This window comes from Chlorocebus sabaeus, chromosome 12 (genome assembly GCF_047675955.1).
Source record: "Chlorocebus sabaeus isolate Y175 chromosome 12, mChlSab1.0.hap1, whole genome shotgun sequence".
In the NCBI taxonomy this organism is placed as follows: Eukaryota; Metazoa; Chordata; class Mammalia; order Primates; family Cercopithecidae; genus Chlorocebus; species Chlorocebus sabaeus.
In genome coordinates, this window is record NC_132915.1 from 2,515,417 (window position 1) to 2,527,917 (window position 12,501).

Genomic DNA, 12,501 nt, shown 5'->3' on the forward strand with positions numbered 1-12,501 from the left:
GAAGATCCTATGCACGGGTCGTTGACTCAGGGCTCAGTAAGGCCTGCACTAATTTCTGGTGGAGTCTCTGGTGATTCTACCCGCTCACGTACTGCACTGTTTTCTGAGGCACGTCTGTCATGGGACAAGTGAGAACTCAGGACCACTCCCGAGAGAAAACAGATGGAACACCCCATCTGCCACATGCAGCAGCCAGGCCTGCTCCCAGCGCAGCTGACAAAAACGATCTCTTCTTCTTCTGAAAGGCTGCTCCCAAAGAAACCACACTGGCCTCATGACAGCATCCTGACTGGATCGTCCGTGACATGTTGGGATTTCAGGCCTGCCAATTAACCGTGTGTCCAACTCTGGGTCCTGTAGACCCCAGGGTGGGCAGCTCTCAGAGCACTTCTGAAACATCGGCTTATAAGGCAGACACTGTGTTGAGTGACTGAAGCTAAATGTTGCTTCAGTGGCAGGGCTGGAGTCTCTGGAACAGCTGCCCTTTCATTTAACAATCTTGGAAAATAAAAGCATACCGGCCGGGTGCGGTGGCTCATGCCTGTAATCCCAGCACTTTGGGAGGTCGAGGCTGGTGGATCACCTGAGGTCAGGAGTCTGAGACCAGCCTGACCAACATGGTGAAGCCCCGTCTCTACTAAATACACAGAATTAACCGGGCGTGGTGGTGCATGCCGGTAGTCCCAGCTACTCGGGAGGCTGAGGCAGGAGGATTGCTTGAACCCGGGAGGCAGAGGTTGCAGTGAGTCGAGATTGTGCCATTGCACTCCAGCCTGGGCAACAAGAGCAAAACTCGGTCTCAAAACAAGTAAACAAAATCATACCCAGTTGAGATCCACCAGAGGCAGAAGTGGCCTTGTATTTGTAAGTTTCTCTCCTTCTCTTCCCTCCCTCCAATTCCTCTGCAATCCCTGGTCCATCCTAGTGCCATTGTGAAGGAACGTCATTCTTTATGGAATGTCATTCTTTATTCATGCCCTGCTGCTGAAAGATGTATAAAGGTTTCAACTGAACAATCAAATGTCAAGGAAACAACATTTAGGACATACCACCGAGACCACTAAGCATGTAATAAATTCCTGCAATTAGTCACACATGCCTCGAGGAGTAAACATGGGCTGGAATGAAGGACGGCTTTTTAATTACGGCAACAGATGAAGTCTTCTTACTACGTACAGAAGCATTCAGGCCAAATTCTGGGGTAAGTTCAGAAATTTAACTCCCTAAAAGTGGCTGGTCATAACTGATTCGGAATTGGATAAGAATAGGAGATAAACCATTTTTAGCAATGACTCACTCTCACGTTTAAGGGTAAGCATGTACTGAAAGAAACTTGTTAATCTGTGAAGGTCAACCAAGATGATCTTGATGTGTCCTCAAGAAAACACAACATGATATGAGTAAGGTTACATAGAAACGAACATGATAGGCATCTCTAAGGACAACATTCTGGTTTGAAAATGAAGGTAAGTAGTGCACCCTGAGTGTTGGAAAACAGCCCCAAAGTGAGAATGTGTGGTGTTTTGCAATGCTCCAGTTCCACACTCACCAAGCACCACTCTCTTGTAAATTTGCTCTGCTTGTTGGCTTTGCTGCAGATGGAAGAAGGTATTAACAGGCTGGTACAAGGATTCTGAATTACCTAATCAAAATATTCCTGACTATAAATTGCTACATTGTAATTTAGATTTACACAAACTCCTTAGGTTAGTGCTGGCCAGGTAGGTATCTTCCAAACTGCTTGGATCTTTCCCATGAGCCCACAGCCTATGGGGTGACAGGAAGCTTCACACTTGCCAATTAACAGCATTTTACTTTAAATAGAACATTCTGAATTTGAGCATTTGTTCTATTTAGAGCTCCATTTCATATCAGGGCTGGCTTGAATACTCTCTTATGTATGGCTCTTAGACGAAAGCTGTCTTTGAGATGGTAGGATCCTATTTTTCTCTTTCTGGACATGGTGTCCCAGAATATAAGGCTTATTGGATCGTAAAGAATCTGACTAGCCATTGTCCTCAGTTCCTGGGAGGGAGACTTTAAATCCTTGGAATTTCCTGAGTCATTTGATGAGTCGTTTGACTGTCTTAATTTACCTAACAAGATGACTCAGAATGCGGCTCGTCATAAAGACCAGTCATGTGATTACAGGGTTGGGGCTTTGAGCCAGCCTGGCCCCCAAGGAGGGGAGGAGAGCTGAAGGCTGAGTTCATACACATGGTCAATGTTTCAGTCAATTATACCTTCACAGAGAAACTCCGATAAAACATGGACATTGAAGCTCAGTGGCACTTTGTAGTTTGTGAACACATAGATGTACTGGAGGGTGATGCACCTCCAATATAATAAACCTCCTGCACCTTCCTTTATAATAAAACTGTTATTCCTAAGCATAGGGCTTTCCTGAATTCTGGCAGTCATTCTAGGAAGTTACTAAAACTGAGGGGAGTTATGGGAACCTCCTGATTTTACAGCATTTGGTCAGAAGTGTGGGTGGTGGTTAAAATCAAAATTGCAGGGTATAGCAGTTCAGAAGGGTTGCACTCCTGGCAGGGGACGAGGCATCACTGGCCTGCTCAGAGGTTCTGTGGTCCTGGATGTGTGTGCCATATTTCACAATAAACGGATGTGAGGGGGATGTGTGACACACATCCCCCACGTGATATTTGTCTCTCTTAACTTCATTTCATACCATGTCTTTTGTCTCTAGAGGTGTATGTATTTTGAGAAAGACTCATAAATGTATAAACCAGCATTTTCACTTATTGTTATATCATTGAAACGTCTTGTAACTTTTTTTTTTTTTTGAGACAGAGTCTCCCTCTGTCACCCAGGCTGGAGTGCAGTGGCGTGATCTCTGTTCACTGCACGCTCTGCCTCCCGGGTTCACACCATTCTTCTGCCTCAGCCTCCCGAGTAGCTGGGACTACAGGCGCCCGCCACCACGCCTGGCTAATTTTTTTGTATTTTTAGTAGAGACGGGGTTTCACTGTGTTAGCCAGGATGGTCTAGATCTCTTGACCTCGTGATCCGCCTGCCTCGGCCTCCCAAAGTGCTGGGATTACAGGTGTGAGCCACCGAGCCAGGCCACAACTTGTAACTTTTCTAAGTAGTTAAAAAGTCAGAATTTCTCAGGTCTGAAAATCATATTTGCAACTATTGGTGTCTGTGCATCCAGTATGTGGCCTGCTATCCAGGATGATGCTGAGCCAAGTGATGTCAGTGCCATTCTTTGAAAAATTAATCCCAGGATCAACCCTTAAAAGGGACAAGGGACAGATTCATGAACACAGAAGCGCTGCTGTCTCAAGAAACCAATTTTTCTCAAGTTTTCATTCAGAGGAGGCAGAGTTAGGGATCAGCCACCCCCATTTCTACTCATCTCAGCCTGCTCCACGAACCTGTCAGCTTGGGGTCTGCTAAAGGCCCTTCTGCTCTACCCCTGGGATAGCTGTTCTCCTTGGGGGCCTCTGACAGCAGATTCCACCTCCCACCTCAGCACTAGTGCAGGATCCGCAACGCTGGTTGCAGGTTAGAATCATCAGGGAGGTTTAATAAAACACCCATGCTATCTCCACCCTCAGAAATTCTTGACTCTCAGGCTAGGTGATTCTCCTGGGCTCTGCTGGGTGTGGCCTTGCAAAGCACTGTGCCTTGCGTTTGCCTACAACCTGCTGGTTTGATTAACATCTCCAGGAAAGGTGGCTCCATGACTGTGTCTCCTGACGCATTCTTGGGCCAGGCACCTTATGTCTTACTCTTTACGTTTACAAAAGAGGAAGAGTTGCCAGTTTGAAATGCTTCATTTAGTTTTTCAGTTCTAATTAAACATCTCCAGGCTAATATTCTTGAAACAAATAAGTATCTCATTTAACGAGAACTTACACGGTGCTAAAGGTTTGACGTGCATTTTCTTTTTTTTTAGCCTTTTTTATTGTGAAATACGGCACACACATACAGAAATAGTTTACAAAGCAAAAATACACAACCGAGTAAATTATCAAAAGCAAATATTGGTATGCCACCACTTAAATTAAAAAAGAAATACAATAAGGCTAGCATCCCAGAAATCATGCCCATCCCCCTTCCTTGCCACTAGCCCCTCTTTCCTCAAGAAAGGTAGGTAATCACTTCCCTGACATTTAAGGTAATCACTTCCCTGTTGCTTTTGATTGCCAATTACCAAATATGCATCTCCAAAGTTGAATTTTGTCTTGCATTTTGTGAATTTCAAATATATGGGATGTATGTGCTGTGTTCAGCTTTTTCTGCTCAATATTTGGAATTCATCCATCTTGCTGCATAGAGCTGTGATCCAGTCATCTTCATTGCTATTTAATATTCCGCTGCATGACAGATGATCCACCTCTCCTCTCTATTGCTGAATAACATCTGAGCCAGTTCCAGATGACGGTTATTGTAACTCATGGTAACAGTGCTGCTCTGGGCCGGGCGCGGTGGCTCATGCCTGTAATCCCAGCACTTTGGGAGGCCGAGGTGGGCAGATCACGAGGTCAGGAGATCGAGACTTTCCTGGCCAACACGGTGAAACCCCGTCCCTACTACAAACACAAAAATTAGCCAGGTGTGGTGGTGGGCGCCTGTAGTCCCAGCTCTTTGGGAGGCTGAGGCAGGAGAATGGCATGAATCTGGGAGGCGGAGCTTGCAGTGAGCCTCCAGCCTGGGCAACGGAGTGAGACTCCGTCTCAAAATAATAATAATAATAATAATAGTGCTGCTCTGAACACTCTTGCACATGCCTCCTGATGCCCACAGGAATTGCTGGGCCATAGGCCGTGTGCAGCATCCCCCACTCCAGTAGACAAAGCTGAGACATTTTCCAAAGTGGCTGTGCCAGTTCACAGCCCCATGCTTCATACTCGCTCCAACATGGGATGTTGCCAGTTGTCCTCACATTAGCTGTCCTGTGGGTGTATATGGCAGCTCTCTGTGTTTTGCCTGGCATTTTCCATTGTCAGTGAGGTTGAACACTCCTGTTTTCCATTTCCATTTGAGTATGCTTCTCTGAAAAGTGTCCATTTGGTTCCTTTGTTCATTCCTCCCCTGGGTTTTCTGCTCCTCCTTTATGACCCTCAGGACAATCTGGATGCCAGCCTTCTCCGATGTATGTTATAAACCATCCCTTCACTGTGAGGCCGGACTCCTCATTCTCCCAACGACGACTCCACATGAACCGAGGCTCTGATTTTATAGTAGATCAGGTACATTTTCTTACACCATCCTCCCCAAATTCCTGTGAAGTAGAATTATTGCCCCATCCCCAAGGTGTGGAAACTGACGTTTAATGCTTACAGAAGTTAGATAATGTGCTAATAAGTGGCAGCTCTGAGATTATCTCCCAGATCTGCCTGACGCCAAAGCCCGTGCACTTAATCCCCAGGCTCTATGAATAACAACTGGCTATTTGTATTTGGGTCTTGGTCACAGTCCCTGCAAGCAACCAGTGAAAGCCAGATTTGTAGATTTCTGTTCCTTTCCTAGCCACTCTCCCACCCACTGCTCCACAATGGATAGATGCACATAAACTGTGGACTGCTAATTACTACATATTTGCTTAAAAATGTGAATTCAGTCCTGGGAAAAGTCTTGAAAGAGAAATGTGATCACACCATACTTGGTAAAAAGTTAGCTCCTTAACCTCTTTTATTTATTTTTTACCCAAATTTTAGCACCCAAACTCAATCTCTTGGCCTGGTCCTCCCATGCATGACTTGATAGGGGAAAGACCAAACATGGGAATTAAAGTGACCTCTCTAGGTCCCCAGATGTCCACTCAGCATCACAGGTAGAGGCACACGAGGAACCTGGCAGGAACCCTGTCCTGCGCTCCACTTGGGAGCATTTCGCTGTCCTGCACATGGCTGAGCAGGCAGTTAGTAGAGACACAGTGATGTTCACCATAGTGCATCATCCTTGTGTACAACGCGGGACAGTGGAAAATAGAGAGATGGAAAAAGAATCCACGCAAATGCCAAGCAGAGGAAAGCCACAGTAGAAATATTAATATCAGAATAACAAGAAACATTCCCCAGCCTGCCTGCCAACCACCTTGCTCAGTCTTTGGTGCCCACCCAGTGGGCAAGTTCTTGCATTCTGATATATTGTCCAGTGGTCTTTCAAGAAAGGGCTTAAGGATAAAGGAGGGCAATGTGGCCTCCTGACTTGGTCGCTTTTCTAGTGCTAGGCCATGAGAAGGCTCTGCTTTGATTTGACCTTGAGGCATTACCATTGGTTCAAGTACAAGGAGGCCTCCCTGGACACCTGTGCCTGGGAATGGACGTAACTCTTAACGAGCCATTCCCATATTTATTGGGCTGAGTGCGATGCTCTGGGGCATCAAGGAGGTGTCTGAAGAGGGAAGAATTTTCTCCCTGGGAAGAACTGTTCCATATTTTGATACGGGGGTGGGGGTGGGGTATGCCACCCAGCCAAAACCAAACAAATGCTGTTTAAAATAAGGATCCCTTGGCAGAAGTTCACAGGCAGGGTGTCTGATAGGAACCGCCACGGAGAGGTCCTTCTGAACTGCAATTTGAGTGCCAACAGCCCCCTCTCTTGCCCACTTGCCTCTTCCTCCCCCAGGAGATCAGGGCGTGTGGGGTCAGGGATGCCAAACACCTCCATTTACTCCGGTTACTCCAGGGTGCACCGTTCCAATAAAAAACAACATTCTGAGGCTGAAAAAACAAAGTGCCCTAAATGTTAGCCCTGAGTAAACCTCAGGGGAGAAGAGCAGCCCCGCAGGAAGGCCCCATCCCGGCACTGGGACTGCAGTCCATCCACAGAGAACCCCAGCAGGACTAAGAGGACAATGTGGAGGCCAGACACACCCAAGTGCAAACAGAATGCAGAAGAGCTTGCATTCCGGTGAGGAAGGCAACAGTCCTCAGACAGGGCAACGATGGAAAGAGGACACTCTAGACGTTAATGCTAAAATGCTAATAGCTGACATTTATTGCAGACTGTTTATGTTTCCAGTGCTCTTCAAGCACTTTGCATAGGTAATCTTCACAGCAGCCCTATGAGGTAGGTGTTTTAGGAAGGAGGAAATGGAGGCTCTGAGAGGTTAAGCGACTTGTCTGAGGTCTCCAGGCACTGCCTGGCACTCTCACCCAGAAGCCTGCAGGCTGGGGGGCCCCAGAGCCCGCCTCCTGCTCCGCACACTGACCACACTAGGCCTTTGGAGAGTCCTGATGCAGATTAGCATGCCAGTGACTCTGAGAAGTCCAGCAGAAAATATTTAAAAATGAAGTTGTTTCTATTCTGTACTCCAGAGTTCGTCACACTTAGTTGACGAGTCATGCTTGCTTTTAAATGGGGTGATCAGATCTCAGGACACAGAAGAGGGTGAGCCCAGGCCACTGTGGGCTCTCTGCACAGGCGCCTGGGAGAAGCGTCTCTTCCTGGCTCTGCGGCGGGGTGTCTCTGAGCGCTTGGGTCTCTGCGCCCAGCTCCGCTCAAGTGTCCCGATGGGAATCAGTCGCTATGGCCGATGGCGGGGCAGGAAAGATCACTAGATGCAGTCAGGGTCTGGGCGCAGAGGCCCCTGTACTGGGGCCAGTCCCAGTGAATGACCTTCCCCCCACTCCCGGCATCCAGGAGTTTTAAATTACAAGAAATAGACAACTACAATGATTTAAGAAAAGAAAATTAAAAGATTTAAGAGATAAAGTTGGCTCCAAATCGCTTGGGTCCAGGGACTAAAACTCTCTGTGTCTCTCTTTCATCTCTCTCTCTCTCTCCCTGAGCTTTGCCTTCCTGTGCTGGCTTCATTCCTGGGTAACACTCTACCCGGGTGACTGGCAGCAGCTCCAGGCTATCATCTTCACTGCAGACCCAGCAATCTCCTTTCCTGTAACTCCAGCCCAAGCCTGGGCCCTGGCTCTTCCTGGACTCAGCTGGGTCAGGAGACCATCCCTGAGCCAATCGCTGGCACTGGGAGGCTGTGGCATTTCAATTAGCCAGGCTTGTATCAAGCACCTAGGGGTGGAGTTGCCCTGTCCTCACCGCAGGGAAGGTGCGTTGAGTTGGGTGTCTTCCTCCTCTCTGCCCGTCACAGTCTGTTGTAAGGGAAAAGGGGGACTAGACACTGGTCAGGCACAACCTACAGTGTCCACAGTGCGGAGGCCGGGAGAGGTGGTTGTGAGCCAGGAGCTGTCTATTCCGTGGCTCGCCTTCCGGCACAGTAGGTTCCACGTTTAGACTTTATCCAAAATAGACAATTGGACAAGCATGTGTGTATGCATACATACAGTGAAAATCCAGAAAGTTGGCCGGGCACGGTGGCCCATGCCTGTAATCCCAGCACTTTGGGAGGCCGAGGAGGGCGGATCACGAGGTCAGGAGATTGAGACCATCCTGGCTAACACGGTGAAACCCCGTCTCTACTAAAAATACAAAATATTAGCCGGGTGTGGTGGCGGGTGCCTGTGGTCCCAGCTACTCAGGAGGCTGAGGCAGGAGAATGGCATGAACCCGGGACTCCAGCCTGGGCGACAGAGGGAGACCATCTCAAGAAAAAAAAGGAAATATTCTAACAGGGCACACACAACCTTTCTATGTTATCATATCTGCAATAACATTTTCAAGGAATTCTTTGTAAATTCTAGTAAAGTAGAATATGCTTAAGTTTTCTTGTAACTCTGAACTTTTATCACAGTTTTATTAAAAAGGAATTGTTCAGGTCAGGCGCGGTGGCTCACACCTGTAATCCCAGCACTTTGGGAGGCGTGGGGATCAACTGAGGCCAGGAGTTAGAGAACAGCCTGGCCAACGTGGCGGAAACCCTGTCTCTACTAAAAATACAAAAATTAACCAGGTGTGGTGGCGCGAGCCTGTAATCCCAGCTATTTGGGAAGCTGAGGCAGGAGAATTGCTTGAACCTGGGAGGCAGAGGCTGCAGTGAGCTGAGATGGCACCACTGCACTCCAGGCTGGGCGACAAGAGTGAAACTCTGTCTCGGAAAAAAAAAAAAAAAAGGCCGGGCTTGGTGGCTCACGCCTATAATCCCAGCACTCTGGGAGGGCGAGGCAGGCGGATCACGAGGTCAGGAGATTGAGACCATCCTGGCTAACATGGTGACACTCCGTCTCTACTAAAAAATACAAAAAATTAGCCGGGCGCAGTGGTGGGTGCCTGTAGTCCCAGCTACTTGGGAGGCTGAGGCAGGAGAATGGCCTGAACCTGGGAGGTGGAAGCTGCACTGAGCCGATCGTGCCACTGCACTCCAGCCTGGGTGACAGAGCCAGACTCCGTCTCAACAACAATAAAAAAAAAATTGTTCAAATAAATTATTCACATCTAAATATTATGCAACCAATAAAAAACAATGTAGATCTATATTTGTCAATTGTAAGATGTCCACAATATATTACTGAACGGAAAAACAGTAAGGCCTCAGTTTTGAAAAATTATTTATCATTTTGAGTAGGTATGACTAGAGAGATGTTAGATAGTTTTCAAAATACTAGGAGTGTCTATTGCTGGGTGGTGGCAATGTGGTTATTTTTACACTCTTTTTCCTTTTCTGAATTTTTACCACAACATATGTTTTTATAATCAGAAAAAGTCAAGTTGTTTATTATTTTCAAAGCAAACTCATTATTTTCTAAGCTAATGGGAGATTCTCAGGGTGGGAGAATTCTATCTTCTTCCTTTAGTATCTGCAAGTTTTCAAGGAAAATGTTACAGTCGCCCTGGAGCTCCTTCCCCTGCTATTGTTGCTGCTGCGCTGTTGTTGTGATCGTGGTGGGAGGCCTGGCTTTGTGCCTTGTTTGCACTTCAGCACAGCTTCAGTTCTCATGGCGTCTGGGGGAGGTGGCTCAGTGCTGCAAATAATCCTCTGATTTGCCCAACTGTCTTTGGGTGCTGCCCATCTCGGCCATCCGCATGCCTAGGACAGTAAATCTTTTCTAACCAGCATCTCTCTCCTTTTCCCTCCCCCTCACCCCATCTGTAATGTCTCCCACAGCAAAGCCTCCAAGTGCCATTGTGTCTCGTGGGCTGGGCATGTGCATTTCAGCTGTCTGCACCAAAAACAGCCTGAGGACCTGTGAACTGGTCTGGAAGAGTTCTTTTTGATTTCATCATTAAATTGCTTTGCAAAGAGGGACACTTTCTGGTTTAAATTCTTCTGTCACTAATACTGAATCATGCGTAGCTGTCCAAAAGAAATAAAGATCTGTTATTGCTGTTCCTTGTCAAACATAAATAAAGTTATGGTTTAAATTCAGTAGTTTTTTGAGCAGCTGAGGTCACCTCTAAGTTGGTGGAATAATTTTGCCGTTTTTCAACCTGTGTTTCACACAAGGTTGTTAAAGGAGAAGTGCTAACAACTTTGAAATGAGAAGTCTTTGGTCTCTGTGTCTCATCACTTAGACCACATTCTTATTTTTGTACTTTCACTCACCTTGACCAGAGTAGAGGATCACATAAGGGTATATTTTCCAAATAAAGCTGTTTGGATCATCATCGTTTTAACAAAGACAATCCCTAACATCTGTAGAGTGCATTCTCCACACTGCTGCCAGGGTTGTTTCACTAAGTCACTAAGACAAGTTCTTAGCACGTTACTTGCTTGCTTAAAAACCTTTGATGAGCCTCCATTGCCTATGTGATAAAGTCCAAACTCCTTAGCTCACCATTCAAGGGCCTTCCCCATTTAACCCCAACCTTGCCTCCCTCCACCCCCTACAGGGACAGCACAGAGGCCACTTCCTGGCTTTACGCAGTTGGTTCTTTTGTCTGGGCTGTCCTTTGCCTCTACCTCAAGGCTCTGCCTCTGCCTCTCACCCTCTCTGGGAGACTTCCATGCTTCCCCCCAGAGCACCACAGTGCTCTTCTTAAAAACCTTACCAAGCAGACGCAGTTTATATCATTTTGTCTTCTCCACTAGATTCTGCACCCTCTGGGGAATCAGTTTCCAAGTCTGGCTAAGCATCTGGTCTCCTGGGCAGCATGATAAAAATACCATCCCTGAGCCCCACACAGATCAACAGAACTAGAATCTCTGGGAGCAGAGCCCAGGAATCTGTGCATTTAAAGCAGTTTTCCTGGTGATTCTGACGGGCAAGCAGGCCTTGTTACCACTGGCCAGGATGAGCGTGCATTTTCCGTGGGCAGGTGACAGCTAGGAGGGAGCAGAGAGAGAGGGAGGAGGCCGAGAGTTCAGGTGCACTGAGGGCCCGCCTTGTGCCAGGTTCTGTTCTGGGAGCTTTTATACCTGCTCATTCAATTTCAACCACCTCAAGAAAGAGAAGATGGTATGCCTATGACTCCAGATGAGGAAACCAAAGCTCAGGGTGTTCGTCTGAGGTCCCCACTAGTACATAGTGGAGCTGTTAACAAAACTGGCTCTGCTTATCTCTTGGGACTCACATTCTTCTTTCTTAGCCCATATTAAATGAATGCTAGGTAAAATACATGAATATCTGTGTTTGTGGGTGCTCTGTGCCTCACTCCCCTGCATTCAGTCAGCCTGCAAGATCTACCTATTCTGTCTGCTCACGTCCATTCTCTGTCATGGAGACCTGGGAAACAGCCTCCTAATCCATCTCCTACCATCTACCATCTCCCCTCACATTCATTCTCTCAGCTGTGGTGGAGTGATCATTGAAACCTGCAAATCTGCCAGAGCTACGCTGCTTATGGTACATTTTACTACATACAAGCTTTTCATTTTCATAGAAATAAAGGTGTCTATTTCTGCCTTGATAGCTTTAAGGTTTTCAAACTTAATAATGAGTATTGAAGCAGGCCTTCCCAGCCCTCTAGACTTCTAATGTAAATGACAATCCAGGGGTTAAGTTTTATAATATATTAAGAGTTTGTACACGTTGACACGAAAGACACATCTTAGAAAAATGGGCAATAAAGTATGCATAAGTGATTCACAGATGAGAAAATTCACCTAATCTACAACCAAATGAAGGGACTCCAATTACTGATGTCACTCAACCCCCCTCAGACTACAGAAAATTTAAGCTAGCTATGACACTTAATGCTCACAGCAGCGTGGGGAGAAGCATACTCTTGTAAACTGTCTGTTCAAATGGGAATTTCTCCAGCCTTTCTGGAAAGCCTTCTAGTAGCATGTTAAAAGTAAAAATTGCAAATACTATCTTCTAATTTTCCATTCCTGGGAATCTATTTTCTAGTATCAAACCCCTGGGATAAAAGACCTCCAGACGAGTGTATTTACTACTGCATTGTTCAAATGCAAAACCCGGAAATTATGTGACTGTCTGTGTCTAAAAGAATTGTTAACTTTATTACGGTACATCCACATCATGGGATAACAAGGCCCCATTAAAAATGTGAATTCGAATTACACTGACCTGGGCGCATTTGTATGAGGTATGGTTGAGTGAGGAACACAATATACACAAAACAATATGATCCTTTGTAAGATGTTACCCCATGAATACATCCACACAAAGCCTTGTAGATGTACAGTGTGTGTGAGTGTGTGTTTATGTGTGT